Here is a 16,564-nt window from a genome sequence, read left to right as displayed (position 1 = left end):
GCTAAACAGTTCCTCTCTCCATCAACTATTTTAAAAGATTGTTTTTGAAGGCAAATATAGATGTTCACTACTCCTGTTTTAAAAAAGAAAAATTTATACATGCCTCTATATGGATAATTTGCTAGATTCATGCACTAGTATTTTATGATTCAATGTAATATTTATGTTTAATAAAAACATTGAGCTAACAGAGTAATTCTTTATATCGTATTTCCTAGCAGGTGATTAACATCTAGTTAAGCTAAAATAAAGGGCAATAAATTATTTTTTAAGGCTAAGTTGAATAATTTAATGTGGAGAAAGGTTAGATGCTTTGTATTGATAATTCCTGAAGTATCAGGAATAATGGTGACAAGAGACAACAGAGAGAGGAACAGATGCCAAAATGAAAAAAAGTAAGAACTCAAAATATATGGAAAAATAAGAATATCAGTGAAAGTCAATGTTTAAACCTTTACTTTAAAACACTTGCCTGCAGACCTATGAAAACTGTAGTCAAGTGTCAGCCTGGTAATGGCTGATGACATGAATATCATACTTTTCTGACTATACATACTTAGGTACACTAGATCACACCAGTGCCTGATCCCTGAGTAGATCTGCTCCACACAGAGTCTCTGCTGATGGCTTCCAGCAGGAGACTTTCCTGCCATGCTGGTCTCTTCCATCAAACTACAGTTAATGGAAGGCCAAAAGCAGACATCCAATAGTAGTCAAACAGTGGCAATAAGCTAAAAACCTTAGTCTTAGAAAACTAAAATTGAAATGATGTAATTAACATGTTTTTTTTTTTTAAAGGACACCTAAATGATCATGACACAGAGAAAGGATGGAAATGTCATGATGAGTATGTTGAATTTTTAAAGAAAACCTTAATTGGCAAAAATGAAGTCACACGGAAGCAGGCATGAAAGGCAAATCATTAAGGAAGATGACTATCTTGTGGGCCAGCTGTCAGTTAGATTTTACTGTCTCTTTCCATTCAGATTAACAATGTTTACTACCATTCCTGTGCTTCCTCTGAATTTTTAATAGCTTCTAACTATCTTCTATCTTTTACTTGCTACAACACTTGCAAACATTTGAATGATTCTTCATTCTTCACAAAGAACAAATTCAGTAGACAACTGGGCAAAAGTTTGCCAATGGATTTTAAAATGTAAGTTTCCAAGTAAACGGCTATCTCCACAGCTCCCTTTTCTGCATTCAGACTAAGTCTGTCTCCAAGGAGTGTGGTATATTTCTGCTTGATTGTATTCTTTTTCTTTCTCTACTACTTGGTATCCAAGTGTGATTGGGTCCAGAACCCCCATCCCCTCCCCCCATGATGTCTGTGGAAGCTTAAGTTCTTTCCAGAAGGTGGAACAGTATTCGTAAATAACCTATCTGAATCCTATTTGCTATACAAATACTTGTTATACTGTTATACTATATGGTTTAGGGAATAATAACAAGAAAAGCTCTGTACACATTTAGTACAGATTACATTTTTTGGATTATTTTAATCTTTAATTGGATAAATCCACAGACCTAGAAACTACATGATCCAGAACCTAATGATATTTCCTCCTATTAAGTATAGTCCCATATGATTACATTCTTTTCCTTCCCTATTACCCTGACTTTAATGTCTACCATTCAAACTACATCATTATGTGGATGACTTGCACATACATTTTCTCAAATGTCAATCATGGCATAAATGCGAACATGTTGCATATATTCTTTGCCATGTGTTACATTTCAGAGATTGATTAACATTGATGAGTAAATTCCTACTCAGTCCTTTTGTTTTAAACACACAGTACTGGGGTTTGAACTCAGAGCCTTGTGCTTGTTAAGTAGACACTCTAACTGCAGAGCCTTACCTCCAGCTCTGATATTTGCTTCCCAGTAGCTAGGATAACAGACAAGTACTGTCACAACCGCTTTTTGTTGAGAAAAGCCTCTAAAGTTTTTCTGCCTGGCTGGTCTCAAACCATGGTCTCAATAATCACAGCCTCCACGTTAGCTGGGACAACAGACATAAGCCATCAGCTCTTTGCTCTCATAATTTTATTTTTTAAACATTTGAAATACACACATCTTATATTCTGTCACCGGTCATTTCATTTAAACAGCTGTCAGAAATGAATCAAACTACTTATTGTTTCTACTGACTCTACCAGTTGCTTGTGTGTTTCTGTCATTTCAGGGTATGAACTCATGTGTTTTACTCAGAGAAAAATCCAAGGCCTAATCTGAAGAGGTATACCTCAAGAACTGCTTGAATAGTCATGTCTTCATGGACTTTTGCTATGGAGTATCATCCATCCACCCATCTATCCATCCATCCATCCACCCATCTACCCATTCAACCATCAATCTCTCATCCATGTGTCCTGACATCCAGACAGTCAGACATCCATCTGTCTTCCATCCAGCTCTATCTCTGGAAGCATGGTGGTACTGCGGATCTTGCTTTTTTCTGACCTTCTAAAACTTTTATGCTATCTATGGAGGTTTCAGTTCTAATTCCCCTGGTGCACAGACTGAGGCCCTGTCTCCAGAAGTGATGCTGTTGCTACCAACCGCAGGGTTACCGAGACTGACAAATGCCCAAGGCAGCTGCAATATCAATGTCAGCTCACTCTGCTTTCCACTTTTCTCTTTATTTTCCTCCCCAGGAGACCTCTTACTCTCTGACAGGGTCAGAAATACATTTAAAAGGAAGTTTATTACATTTTATCCAGCATTTCAAACTGCTCTGTACCAGAAAAATTTCAAAATATTTTAGCTTTACCAGAAAGCAAATCCTTTCCTTTTCCTTTTATGTGGTTCTCTAATATTTTTCTGCACCCCCTATAAAATAATCTAGAATCACAAATTGGTCATGTATTATGGGAAAGGTTTTTACCTCATCCTATCAAATTATTGAAAAGTCAAGGACAGAAGCCTGAAAATAAAGACATGGTTTAAGTGGTAGAGTGCCAGCCTTGAGAGCAAAAGCCAAGTGAGAGCATGAGGCTCTGAGTTCTAGCCCCAGTAATGTCCCACACCATGTAGTGTAACAGTTCAGATAAACAAATTATAAACCATTCCTATCTGTACTGCTGGTCTTATGACAATTTAAAATATGTGTCAGAGAGGAGCCCCAAGATATGAACCAACACTGCACATGAAATCAGTACACAGTGAGTTAATTTGACAAGTCAGATGTAGAATAAACTGCAAAGCTGATACGGATCAATTCTGCCCCAAGCAGAGCAATCGAGGAGTGCTATCTGTGAAAGTAAGCTTGTTGACCTGGAAGAATGAGAAATAACACTCACAGTGATTTTACTCCTTCTAATCTGTTGGATAACACTAACAAAATCTGTCAGCTGGAAAGATCTATGTAATATAAACACAGAAGGAAAGAAGAAAGGAAGGAAGGAAGGAAGGAAGAAGGAAGGAAGGAAGGAAGGAAGGAAGGAAGGAAGGAAGGAAGGAAGGAAGGGAGAGAGACAGGACCTACAAAGAAAGACCAGAGTAAAAGAGGAGGAGGAAATGAAATTCAAAATCATTACAGTGTTCAGAAAATCCAGATGGGAATAGTGGTCATTTAATCGATCCCACACCCTGCCCTGCCCCTCCACATCATACCTCAAGATAAGGAAGTCTCTGCAAGAGCAGAAGACCAATGCTTTTATATAACAAAAGCATTTCAGGGTGTCAGCACAAGAGCAGGAATCCATGCATTCCTCAGTCATGTTTAGACCATCTCCTTTCTTGTAAAAGCACAAAAAAGTAGTCATAACGTGCTCTCGGACCCAGCAGGGACAGCTTTTGAAATATTTTGACTTTGAGCTTCAAGCCCAAGATAGTGGCAAAAGGGTCTGATTTGAATAACTACTTGACTGTAGCATGCAACTAGCTGGCAACATATTACATATATGCAGGAGATAGGTGGCTTATGAAATTGCTCAGGGTATATCCTTTTACATAATACGCCACCCAAATATCTATCTCAGTGTTACTTTAGTAAACCCCAGGGTATGAACTTAGTAAAGGGAACCCTCACAGTCTAAGAATTTGGATATTCTCTGTATTTCAATTATCTCATGTATGACATAAGGGTAGTAACAGTGCAAATACTTTGAGTGGCAGGGTTGCAAATACTTTTAAGAGTGCATTAATAAATTATTTCATATAAGTTTCTTAAAACAAGGCTAGATGTATCCTATTCCAAAATGGTTATTTTAATAACTTTATCTTTTTCATAACTGGCTTATCTGATTTTCTGACATCTACGTTCGTTATCATTTATCAAACTTGTAAATTTAGTCATTTTCATCACTTTCTCTTTCAATGAGTCGGTATAACTTTCCTCTCTCATAGTAAATGGAAGTCTGTGTTACATGAACATATTTTCAAAGGAAAATAAAATAGTCAAAGTATTATTATAGAACTAGTAGAAATAAAAATTTCAACAAAATATGAGAGAATAATTGCCCTAAAATAATTACAAAGGAAACAGCCACAAATTGGTACAGTATAAAATTGTAAAATAGCTATTGCTATTATTGTCACTGTGGTTGGGAACTGAGCCCATGACCCTCAGCATATCAAGCACATTCTCTAACACTAGCTACATCACTATCTCTCAGATTTTTAAATATACCTTAGTAGACATTGCTAAATAAGTAGTACCAAAATAAAGATTATACAACAACAACAACAACAAGACTGCCTTTATATTTCAATTATTCAGGACTGCCTATAATGCTGACCATGGCCAGGATCAATTCAACTATATTTGCTTTGATTGAAGAATACTCATCTTAGGTACTATCAGTTTGCTCCCTACGATCACACGTTTGGTAGTATGGTTTAGGTAAAAGAAATGGTGACTGGAAAGCAAAATAACTCAAGTATGATCAGTCAGGACACAACTAGCTCAAACTCTGAAAACCTCCTTGAAGTTAACTTTATTGGTTTAGCAGATGACAATGCCTTCCAATATTAGAACTGAATATAGAATGTTCTATAATCCTTCAAAAATGTTTCACTAGAGGACAAGAGGAAGACTGATGTTCATACCTAACAACTTTAAGTAAGCCAAAGTCCAGCGAAAGCACAAACTTTGTTGCTACTGCCAGTTTGGAATTATTATGCCAATATGTACTTGTTTTGTCACAAATGCTGACCTTTGACTATCAATATAGAGAGAATATTTATTTGTTAAAAAAATTTTAAAAAGATTACCCTTGAAGCAAGTTTCCATCATTCAAAAAGATATCTGGAGCAGCAGTGCCCTTTACCTGCTTTATTTACATGAGAAACACGACAGTAAGAGACTTAAAGCTCTCCACAACCTAATTTCTCTAAGCTACAGCCATTGATTCTTTGTAAGTTTATTTATTCAAAACAACAGCACAAACAATTCTTTTTTCTTGGGTCAGCAGCTTACTGAATTAACATCAATCATCAAAGGAGACAGGGCTGAAAGGAAGATGGAAGCCCATTTTCTCAGAGATTGATTTTTTTTTCTTTAAGCCAAAACACACAGGCATAAGCAGAAGGCAATTTACCTTCAAAAAGGTTCAACCTGAAAGTCATAGCCCCAAACTGGGCATTCACATACACACACCTCAGCTTCCTTGAGATCTTAAATAAAAAGATTTCTTAAAAGAATTAAATTTATTTTTAATAGCCCATGAACATTTGATTACCTCTCCATAGAAAGCCCACCTAAACAGCACAAGAGAAAAAAAAGGGGAGGTTCCTAGGGAGAAGGAAGGGGATCAATGTTACTGTTTATTATAATGATTTTCTAATGGCTTTCTCCACTCTCTTTACTTCCTTTGATGTATATAAAGTGAGGAAAGTTCATCAAAGACCTCTGTGATTAGGGACTTAAGTATATTTAAAGAATTACCTTCTGGCCTGCTTGAAAGGTGGTTTGCTCCATAGTTTCTAGCAAAATTATTCTTTGAAAACCTTGATTTGTTTCTTAGTAGGAATTCAGCTCAATTACTTTTCCTTGCAAGATAGGGCTGGAGAGTTCTTTCTTGGAAATGAAGTCAGAAGGTCAGCATTCCTGAGACCACTCTAAGAACTGCAAAGAGTAATTGATTTATATCCACCTCATACCTTGTCATCTTGGGGGAGTTTGTTTCCTTCCTCTAGTTTTTCTGGAGATTTATGTAAGGTGAAGAATGCAGTAGACCTAACACATATAAAGTGTTGAGTGCTTGTTAAGTAGGATGTGCTATAGTCTTTATTTTAAAGCCTTTTCAAAATAAGCCATACTACTAAATCAACTTAGGAGAAAATGTGAGATTTTGCAATCTTTGGTAGAAGTGAATGAAGAAAGAAAAAAATAAATAAATAAAATAAAAGACATATGCTGAGGTTGGCTGGCAGTAAGGACCTCTGTTATCACCATTTTTGTTCAAATTGAGATAGAATTTATTTCAGTTCAGAATTCAATATCAAAGCCATCAATCACACCCTTGTCTAGAATGACACAAGAACAGCCATTTCTTCTCTAGATGTGAAACAAGGAATTTTTTTTTAGCCTTTAACTCACAGGGATTATATTGAGCAATGCAGGTTATTCCACAGAAGGGAGAAAATACACAAATTTATCAAATAAAATTAACAAAAAGCATAGGTAATTTTCAGCTAATTTAAAGAATAACCCCACACCTACATTATTACATATTGAATATTTAAAATTCCCTTTCAGTTTAGCTTGATTCTTATAGACAAATTAGCAACTAGTTTGGTATGCATACATTATTATCTAATGCCAGTTTTGCAAAATCTACTGGTTTCAGAAGGTTGTGCATTGAGTCAACATGACAACAGTCTACCTCAAATAACTCTTGACACTGTCAATTGATTATGAAGTAGTATAGTTTAGATGGTATTTGTATGACTCTACAAGAAGGTAGGAATCAAAGCTACATTAGATGGGACAACTCTAGGGCATGATATAGAAGCTGCAGAAAGAGCATCAAAACATCAGGCCAAGGGCTCTGCCCTTGCAGCTCAGCAGTGGGCATGGACTCTGAGCAGAAATTTCCAAGGTGACCTAATAGCAAGAGGGGAGGCAGTAACTGGTCAGAACAAGATACGAGGAGAACTTCAACAGAGCATCACTACTAAAAGTGCTTTGAGAGAAAGTTCAAAGGCAGGATTTGAAGGTAACAAAAGGAATAACAAAAAGCTTTGTAACTTTCTGAAAATCAAATTTCCTAAAGTCTTCAAAATGGTTGAAAGAAGCAACAGACTTGCAGGGACATCAGGTGAAAACACACTCTGCTTTTCCCAGTCTGAAAGTATTGAGGAAAACACTCCATAGCAAGAACCTAAATTATTAGTATGCAGTGGGTATGAAGTATTTCAGCATTTATTTAAACACATATGCAACAGTCTGGAAAGTACAAAAATGAAACACTCTGAGACCAAGCATGTAGGAAGAATGAGGCAGGAACCATCAGGAACTGGATTGGGAACACATGGAAAAATTTCAAAGAAGGGGGGGAGGGAAGGAAAGAGAAACAGGTATGGCTAAATTTATGACCTCTAGGAAAATAAAATAGTCTCAAAATAAACATAACCTTAAGGAATTAGTTACTTTAATAATGAGGTCAGTATGAGGAAAACAGTTGGGAGTAAATTGCATGAAATTATTTCCTTGTGAGTGAACACAGTGTAATAAGCTGTGAAGAGAGTAATTCCATACTTACATTGTGTTTTGCAAGCAAAGTGGGAAATTGAGAATTACTGAACCTTGCTTAAGTTCTTATACAAATGAGCCTTTTAATTAGCTAACTAAGATCTCTCTATGTTTTAGAACAGGAGTTAGCATGTGGGATATAAAGCAGTCAATCTCTTCTTTAGTGAAACAGTCCAACCAATTTGTTATACATAGGATTAAATCTAACTAAAGAAGAATATTCATGTTTTTAACATACAGTACCCTTATTTAGGTAAAAAAAAAATCTCTTCAAGTTTGACCTTTTTTCTGATGCTTATTATTGAAAGAATAATTAAGAATACAATTACAACAACGCTTTCAAAGGTATCTTCATTCACCAAGCTCTGCCAAATATATTTATCCACTAATGAAAGAAACCTACAATACACAAAGTCTTTCAATTCAGATTAATCCAAAGGTTTGTCTTCTCATGCTATTTAGTAGAATGAAAATGATTTAAGACTGATTGATAATGGCAATGGATTAAAGAAGGATGTAAGAATTTCCACTTATTTTTGAAATTTTAGGATATCGTGAACATTTATGACATATTTGCAAAATTAAAGAATGTATTAGAAGCTATAATTCATGAAGAGGACAAGAGTCAAAGTAAAACAAGTAGATTCAAATAAGCAATAACATGAAAGGGAAGCCTGAATTCTAAACTGAAGCTGTGGAATCTGACTTTGGGTTAATAACATGAAGGAAAATCTTTTCTTTTTCCCCTTTTGTGATGCAATATAAAGACTGATGAGAAATTCTAGTACATATCCCTCCTGGTGAGGTCAGTATGGCCTTGACAAAGATGGAAATGCCTAAAGACGAAATCATGGAGTGAATCAGGCATAGTAAATCACCCGGATACGACACTCTGACCCAGGGACTTGGTAGAAGCCTTGTGAAATGGAAAAGACATGGGATTTGTCACTTGTTCCTAGAAACAGCAATACATCTCAGGCACACAAAAAAAGATGTTAGCAAAAGGCTTCTAATTCTTTTTTCTAAATGTAAAAATGAGGGAAAAAGGAGATACTAAAAGTTGCCAAAACAGTTCAACATTATGCAGAAGAAACAGGAATTCGAATAAAACTGAAGTTTTAAAGGGATAATCTTAGAATAATAGTGATCTTTTAAGGATGAGACATATTATCAGTACAAATAAGAATGTCAGAATAAAACAGCCTGGAATTCTTTACCCTTGATGTTGCATTACTTTACTCTCATTTATACCTTACATACACACACATGAATCTTTACACTCAAATAATTTTATATAATATTTTAAAAATATTTTTATTTTGTAGATTACTTGTACAAGAGAGGGTTCATTGTAACATTTTCATATATATAGCCAGAATGCTCCGATTAAACTCCTTCCCTTTATCTGTTTCCCTTATTCCCTTCTCATTTTTAAAACAATTAGCATGTCTCATTGTTCCATTTTTATATGATTTTTGTAAGGCTATCCATATTACATATGATCAGAAAGTCCCGTGGTGAATAAAAATCTCAACCAAATACTTTTCATCAAAGAAATTGACTAATAAAATAAGAAATTGCTTAGGTCAAGAATATAGGTACTTAGATACAACATATAAAAGCTGATAATTTATTTTCATAGTAAGAAACAAAAAACATGGGATTAGGTTGGGAAAAAATGAAGATAGTAGAGACTAATTAAATACTCTGGAAAATTAATAAATCGCACAAAGTTCAGTTTCCTTTCTTCTACTCTGTATATGCCAGACCCTCTCACAAATACTGTGTCCCATCCTGGTTCCTCAAATTAAAAAGGGACAGTAACACTACAGAGAAGAGATGTACAAAGAACAACAATTATTTAAGAGAGGAACTATTGCTATTTAGCTTGAACACAAGGTTAATGTGATTAAAATACTTAGTGGCTTATAAAGCATTATCTCTATTCTATGCTGCTCTTCAAAGTGGGCATTTTGGGTCTTTTATTTATTATTTTTACTAGTATCAATTAATAGAACAAGGAAGCTTAATTATGACATGTGCCTATATGAATATATCAGATATTGATCAGATTCACATCTTTTCTTCAAAAGTAAAATTTAAGAGGTAAAGTAAAGCACATTCTAAAAGTAATTTAGGTGAAATGAAAGAGACTAAGGTAGTTTTAGATGAAAATGCTGTGTTTATAAGTGTACGCTATCTAGAATGGAAAGTAAGATAGAGAAAATGACTATAATCTAGTTTGTAGAATATTGACTGGTAATCCAAGGTACTTGATGTAAATATTTTTTAATGAATGGCTACAACTCTTTACAGACATGGTACTGAAAACACTCTGCAAGCATCTCAGCATTCTGGAGACTCAGTTTCTGATTATTCAGGAGGACTAGAAGTTCAAGGCTAGCCTGGGCTACATAGTGAGATTCTACCCTGGTGGGGGTGGATAAATCTCATTGAGCTAATTTTGTGACCTCTTGCCTGATTGACATCAAGTTCTCTGTCTGGCATGTTCCTCTTCAAAGGTGTAGGCTCATGGAATATACAACCTTGCCAAATAGAGGTGACACATTGCATATTCATGGTGCAAGTATAAACAACACAGAAGGCAGAACCTAACAACTGACAGATAAATAAACAAGAGTGCTATGTGGAAAGCAGAGGCTGACAAAATTAGAAGGAAAAATTATTATAAGGCAGATTTTATTTCAGTATAATGATTGAAGTTGCTAAGCGACTAAATTTTGAATTCCCGGCTACCTAAACCAAATCCTGCTTTTTTTGAAGCCTGCCTTTAGAAAGATACTACTTCTTTTCTCAGGCTCCACCCAGTTATCTGGAGATACAGAGTGTGCCTAATTCATCATGGCAGGATCATCAAGATTACAGTCAGCTTTAAATCAAATCATCTACAAAGTAGAATGTCAATACAAGAGGTAGATGACTAGTAGACTCTTCCAGAATCAAGTCAGTTCTTCTGATATAGAACTACAACCAGTGTTGTTTCCTTAACACACTATCTTAGTTTCAAGATAGTTTTCTAAGATGATTTAGTACATCAATAAATAAAACTATGAAGACATAATTCATCAAATTCATCACAGATTGACCTATTGTGAAATACATATAGGCAGTCTCTTCTAGGTAATAAATTATGTCTAGAAAAATAATATTAGGTGTAGAGAATAATCAATATGAATTCTCCTGAAAATACATAATAGTTTTTAAAAAATGTCTTAGCAAATGTTTTTATATGAGAAAATCACTTGATTCAAACATACACACACATATATATACACACACATAAAATGAGGCAATCATTTTATTCACACACACACATATATGATAAATCTTTTTTTTTTTTTTTTGCCAGTCCTGGGGCTTGAACTCAGGGCCTGGGCACTGTTCCTGACCTTATTTTGCTGAAGACTAGCTCTCTACTACTTGAACTACAATGCCACTTATGGCTTTTTCTGTTTATGTGGCACTGTGGAATCAAACCCAGGGCTTCATGAATGTTAGGCAAGCACTCTTACCACTAAGCCACATTCCCAGCAACTGATGGTAAATCTTTATATCAGCTGATTTGTGTGTGTGTGTGTGTGTGTGTGTGTGTGTGTGTACACATATACTAAAACAATGTAGTTACTAAAACAATGTAGTTAAATCACTTATCTATAACTCTAGTATCATAAAGAAAAACCTCAATATTTCCCTCATTTCCCTCTACTATCCATCTTAGTATACATTAAACTAAAATATAAACATACTGGTTTTTAAAATCTACAATATAATAATGCTTTAGTAGAACTCTGTGCTTGTTGGAATGCAAATTAGTTGGAAAACTCTGAAAATCCATGTGAAGTTTCTTCAAGAAAAATAAAAATAGAACTCTGCTATGATCTAGCCATACCGCTTCTGGATACATACCCAAAATAATCATAGTTAGCTTATACAGAGATATCTGATCCATGTTTATCCCAGAACTTTTCATAATAGCTGAATTATGAAGTCAGCCTAAGTGACATCAATAGTTATGTGGTAACACAGCAATGAAGTTTTGCTGAGCCCTTAGGAAGAAGGAAAATATGTCCTTTTCTGGAAAATGGATGGAGCTCTGGATCAAGGTAAGTGAAATAGCTAGTCCCCTAAAGACAAGTAGCACATATATTCTCTCATTTCTAGGAGCTAAAGAAAGACAAAATAAGACAAGGGAAAACAAAACGAGTAAATCCGTGCAAGTAAAGAGGAGGCAACTAAGGAAATGGTAAGGGTAGAGAAAAGGCAGCAGGGGGGGGGGGAGAATAGAAAGAATAAAAGTGGGGGTAAGTATGATAAAAAAAATGTATGTGTCATGCTGAAATCCTTCACTATGTACAATTGAATATATGCCAGTGAAAGCTTTAGTACAAAAGAAACACACGATACTTTGTCTGTAGGTATATGTATATACACACTCATGAATATGTACGTGTGCATTTATACGTGCAAATGAATATCTGTAAATGTATATGCTTCTTCTTTATAATATCTAACTTTATTCAACACCCCTCTTGCAAAAACAAAAAACAGAGTTCAGAAACATTGTAACCCAACAACTAATGGTTCAAAAGGAGCCTTGCCTTATTTGTAGAAACATTTTCATGAACTGATCATTTGAAACAGAGTTGACAAACTGGGGACATAGGAATGAAAGCCAAAATGTTGACACATCTGATCTAGGACCATATATCTAACTTTTAAAGGTGAGTTTAAATTAAACATGAGGATTTCACAGGAAAATTAAAGATATCTGGATCTTTTCAAAAATGTAGCACATAGGACACTGGGACTACATTCTGGATGACAATTTTAGCTGAGCCCTTTAGGTAAGTAGACTATGAGTTTAAGTTTCCACCCATACGATTCCTAGAGTCATCTGGATTTGTGAATCTTTATTTCTAGTGAAGCAAATAATACCAAATAAAGGAAAAAATAATATACAAATAAATAAACAAATCCTTAAACCCCTGAACAATAGGCATACTTCTTTATATGTAGAAATTTAAATGCTCTTAAATTGACTCTAAGCTTCCACTGTGAGAAAGAGCAGCCCTATTGACCAATGACCTCACTCACCAATTGGCTGTAGACATACAGCTTATAGATGTATCAATGGCTGACAGGGTTATCTTGATAACTCCAAATGGAATTGACAATGAGGGGGTTTGTGGGCAATAATCCTCCAAAGTGAAACAAAAAAACACAAAGGGTTGTTCTCTTGGTAAAAAAGAAAAAAAATGAACTGACCATTTATCTAGCAAATGAAATTAAATGCTGCATACTTAAAAAAAAAACATTTTATTACCTGAATTACCAATTTGAAGTTGATATACTCTTCTAAGATGTTGCTAATAAGATGGAGTCTTTCCCTTCTCGGAGTCCCATTACATTCAGAAGCCAGTACTAAGACTAGCGTTAAGCATTGTAATTCTGCCTTTATTAGATTCAGGTATATAAATGGGATCCCAGTGAGCATGGTGAAGTTTGATCATTATTTCGCCACTCAAGTGGTGTGCATCTCCCTGCTGAGAGGATGATCACTAAGTTTTACCATAAGCCCAAGGGACCCATTATTTATTATATTACATTTTATGGTGTGGAGTAAATAAATAGCATTAAAATGCTAAATTCATTCTCAGAGAGGAGCACTGGAGAAGTTCTTTAAATCAAGCCTATGCTGCTAATAGGCTCTTCATAAGAATGCAGAAAACATTCATTGTAATATGGCAGCAATAAAGGGAGGCAGCTGGGTTAACACAGAGAAACATTAGAAGGCAAACATTCCAGGCACATAAATGTGATGTAAGTGAATGATGAGGTTAAACACGGAACACTCCTCCAGCAATCTGTCATCCCCATGGAGCTGGGTGGTAAAATTTCATACCTCAAAATAATTACCTTTACTAAAGAATCTGAAATAAATTAAGTAAATGAATGAATGAAGAATTCAGCCACACTGACTCTTGTTAGATGTGTTTTAATTTTTGTGGATTTTAACTCAATCACCTTGTCTTATTTTAAAACCCCATCCAGCAGGAGGTGCGTGTGCATGTGGCTTTTGTATTACATATACTCCATTCTCATTTCTACTTTCACAGTTGCTTTTGGTATGGGTTTTGGCTATAAAAGATTTTCTAGCCACCAATCTCTTGGGATTTTCTTTCCCCATTCCTCATGTGACTTTTAATGACTCAAGACAAGCTACAGCCCTGCATTTTTGCCTTGGCAGATTTAAACTCCAGAGAGCTTGAGAATGACACCAATTCCTTGTCTCTCTTGCACTTCACTAGAGAAAGTCACCACGGGAGTTAAGGGTCAGGTCCCATACTATCCTACCATCTGCTTTTCCTCAAACTGCTGTACAAACAATGCCCGCACCACTGTGAGCACTAACAACAGGAAGGAGAATGGTTTCTCAACACCAGCTATGCTATTCACTTAGTATCATGAGATGGTACTATATAGACATAAAGAAGACAGAAAATGAGTATTAACAAAATGTCACAGTAAGTATTTAGAAATGTACCAAAATGATTTACTGGAGGAACTATAACTGATATATAAAAAAATGCAAGGGAAAAAAGAAGCATGCCTCTTAGTTCTTTGGTTTAATAACTCAAGGATCATGGGGAACATTACTTCAAATACAGAATGGAAGCTAAACTAGAGCCAGGTGCCATGAATGAACTCAGAGGCCTGGACACATAGGAGGAATTCCAAATGAAGCCATTATCAAGGCAAGGCAGGACACAGAAAGGCTAAGTGTGGCTAGATCAAGTAAGAATCTGAGTCAAGGCACCCATGGGAACAATGGCAGACTTTTCAAACTAGAAAAATAAAAGAACCAAGAATATCCTTAAGAAAAAGTACCTGATTGCCTATTAAAACCCCATGTCCAGAAGAACTAAAAGAACTGGGGGGTGGGGGGGGATCAGAGCTTAGCAGCAGAGATTAGGCTGACAGTCTATTTCTTATTCATAACTTTATTTGACCCTAAAACCTGACAAGGCATGTAGCTTCTAAGCTTCCTATCTAGAAACTTTCAAAGAATCAACACCATCCAAGCAAAGCATGGGAGAAAAGAGTACAGGCAGATGTGTGGGTCTTTTACCAAAACTGACTGAGGTAAGAAGAACAGATGTGGTCTTTATAGCTGCTCCTTTAAAACAAGTCGTGGAAGGGCTTGGGAGTGCAGGATAGTGGTGAGGGCACTGCTGGTAAGAGACCCAAAGAAACATGGGTTCCGTGGTTTCCCTCATCTGTAATAATTAGCCTATGTCCTAGCGCAGCTGAGCAGAATAGCTCAATAGCTATGCCATATGACCATGTAAGATGATGCTAAGTAAAATGAACCCCAAGACATGGACACAGAGGTTTTTCTTTGTTATTGTTATAAATGTACTATGTGATTTCTTGTTTCTTTTGTTTTCGCACCTATGGTTTAGCATCTGTTGTCACAGTATTTGATTTTGGGTATTATATTTATGTTTACCTGAATTGGGGATAGGAAGGGGAACAACAGGATGGTAAGACAAGGGACAAAGAGTGAACCAATGCACAATGATATGTACATGGAAATGAAATGTACAACTTGAGGGATGGTAGGGGGAGAGAAAGTAGGAGAAAAATGAGGGAGGGGATAACAAGTTCAGTAAGAAATGTACTCACTGTGTATGTATCTGTAACCCCTCTGTACATAACCTTGACAATAAAATTAAATTTTAAAAAAAGGAAGGGTTGAGCAGAGTTCGGGAATTCCAGCAAGATTGTTTTCCTAGATGGTTTGCTTTTCTATTAGGTTTAAGTGTCCTCATCTGGTTTGCTTTGCTCATGTATAACACTTTTGTTTGGTTTGATTCCCCACCTAGTGTGGTTTTGCTCTTCTAAGATGTCAACATATCAACCATGAGTAAGGGCACACATCTGCTGAACATAAGTTTTAAAGACTGAGTAAGATATTCTTTTAACATCCTTCATGCTAGAATAATCATAAAGAAACAATTATTTGATGGGACCTGCGATAATAAATAGAGGCTCACTGAAGAGTAGATGGCCAGGATGACAGCACTCACACAGTGAGCACTGTCCTTAATAAACCGCTTTCGTGGAAACCAATTGCTTTCAACCCTTTTCCTTCTTCCTCATCTAAATCTTTGGAAATCTGTGCTGACAATTCTATTATCTTTCTAACTTCTACATTTGAAGTCAAAGTATTTACAGGTCTGTTCCTGATCTAAGCTTCCTAACAAATGGGTGTACCCTGTCTCACAACCTTACCGAGCACCACAATGTTGTGACTGACAAATTAATATCTGCAGTTTTTTTCTACTGAGTCACACAGTCACCACTACCTGTAACTACCTTAATTACTCCAGCCCAAGTCACTTCCGGTTCCCACACATCCTCCCCTTGCCATCCACTCTTACTCCTTGCCAACACAAATGCATTTTCCTATTAATAGCTTTAAAAATGTAAACATTTAGAAGACTCAGGGTAAATTAATATAGTTAATTATATGTTAGTCACAACTAATATTGTGCTTGGTATTAATTAATTGGGTACTAGACTTCAATTTTTTCATTAAATTTAATGAGGTTTTACTAAATCACAAATTCTGATTCGTCAGAAAAGAAATCTCCCTTCAACACTTCACCGTGTGTGAACTCCACTAATACACAGGCTTAGCCATGGAGTAAACATCATGTTCTCCTTCACCTCAGTACTTCTTCATGGGGCATGGTGAGGTGGGGTCCAGCCCTGCAGTCAGGTCCCCTCAGCATTGCCCATGGAATCACCCCGCTGGATTCCACAGAATCT

General features: G+C 35.9%; 1 protein-coding gene across 1 annotated transcript in view; it reads right to left on the bottom strand.

The window, feature by feature from the left end:
* Exoc4 (exocyst complex component 4) overlaps nucleotides 1-16,564 on the bottom strand; it is a 691,851-nt gene that overhangs the window by 316,607 nt on the left and 358,680 nt on the right. The window lies entirely within an intron of this gene.

The sequence above is a fragment of the Dipodomys spectabilis genome, unplaced genomic scaffold, assembly GCF_019054845.1.
Source record: "Dipodomys spectabilis isolate Male_0828 unplaced genomic scaffold, ASM1905484v1 ptg000197l, whole genome shotgun sequence".
NCBI lineage: Eukaryota > Metazoa > Chordata > Mammalia > Rodentia > Heteromyidae > Dipodomys > Dipodomys spectabilis.
The sequence above is the reverse complement of the archived record's forward strand: the minus strand, read 5'-3'. Positions and strand labels throughout refer to the sequence as shown.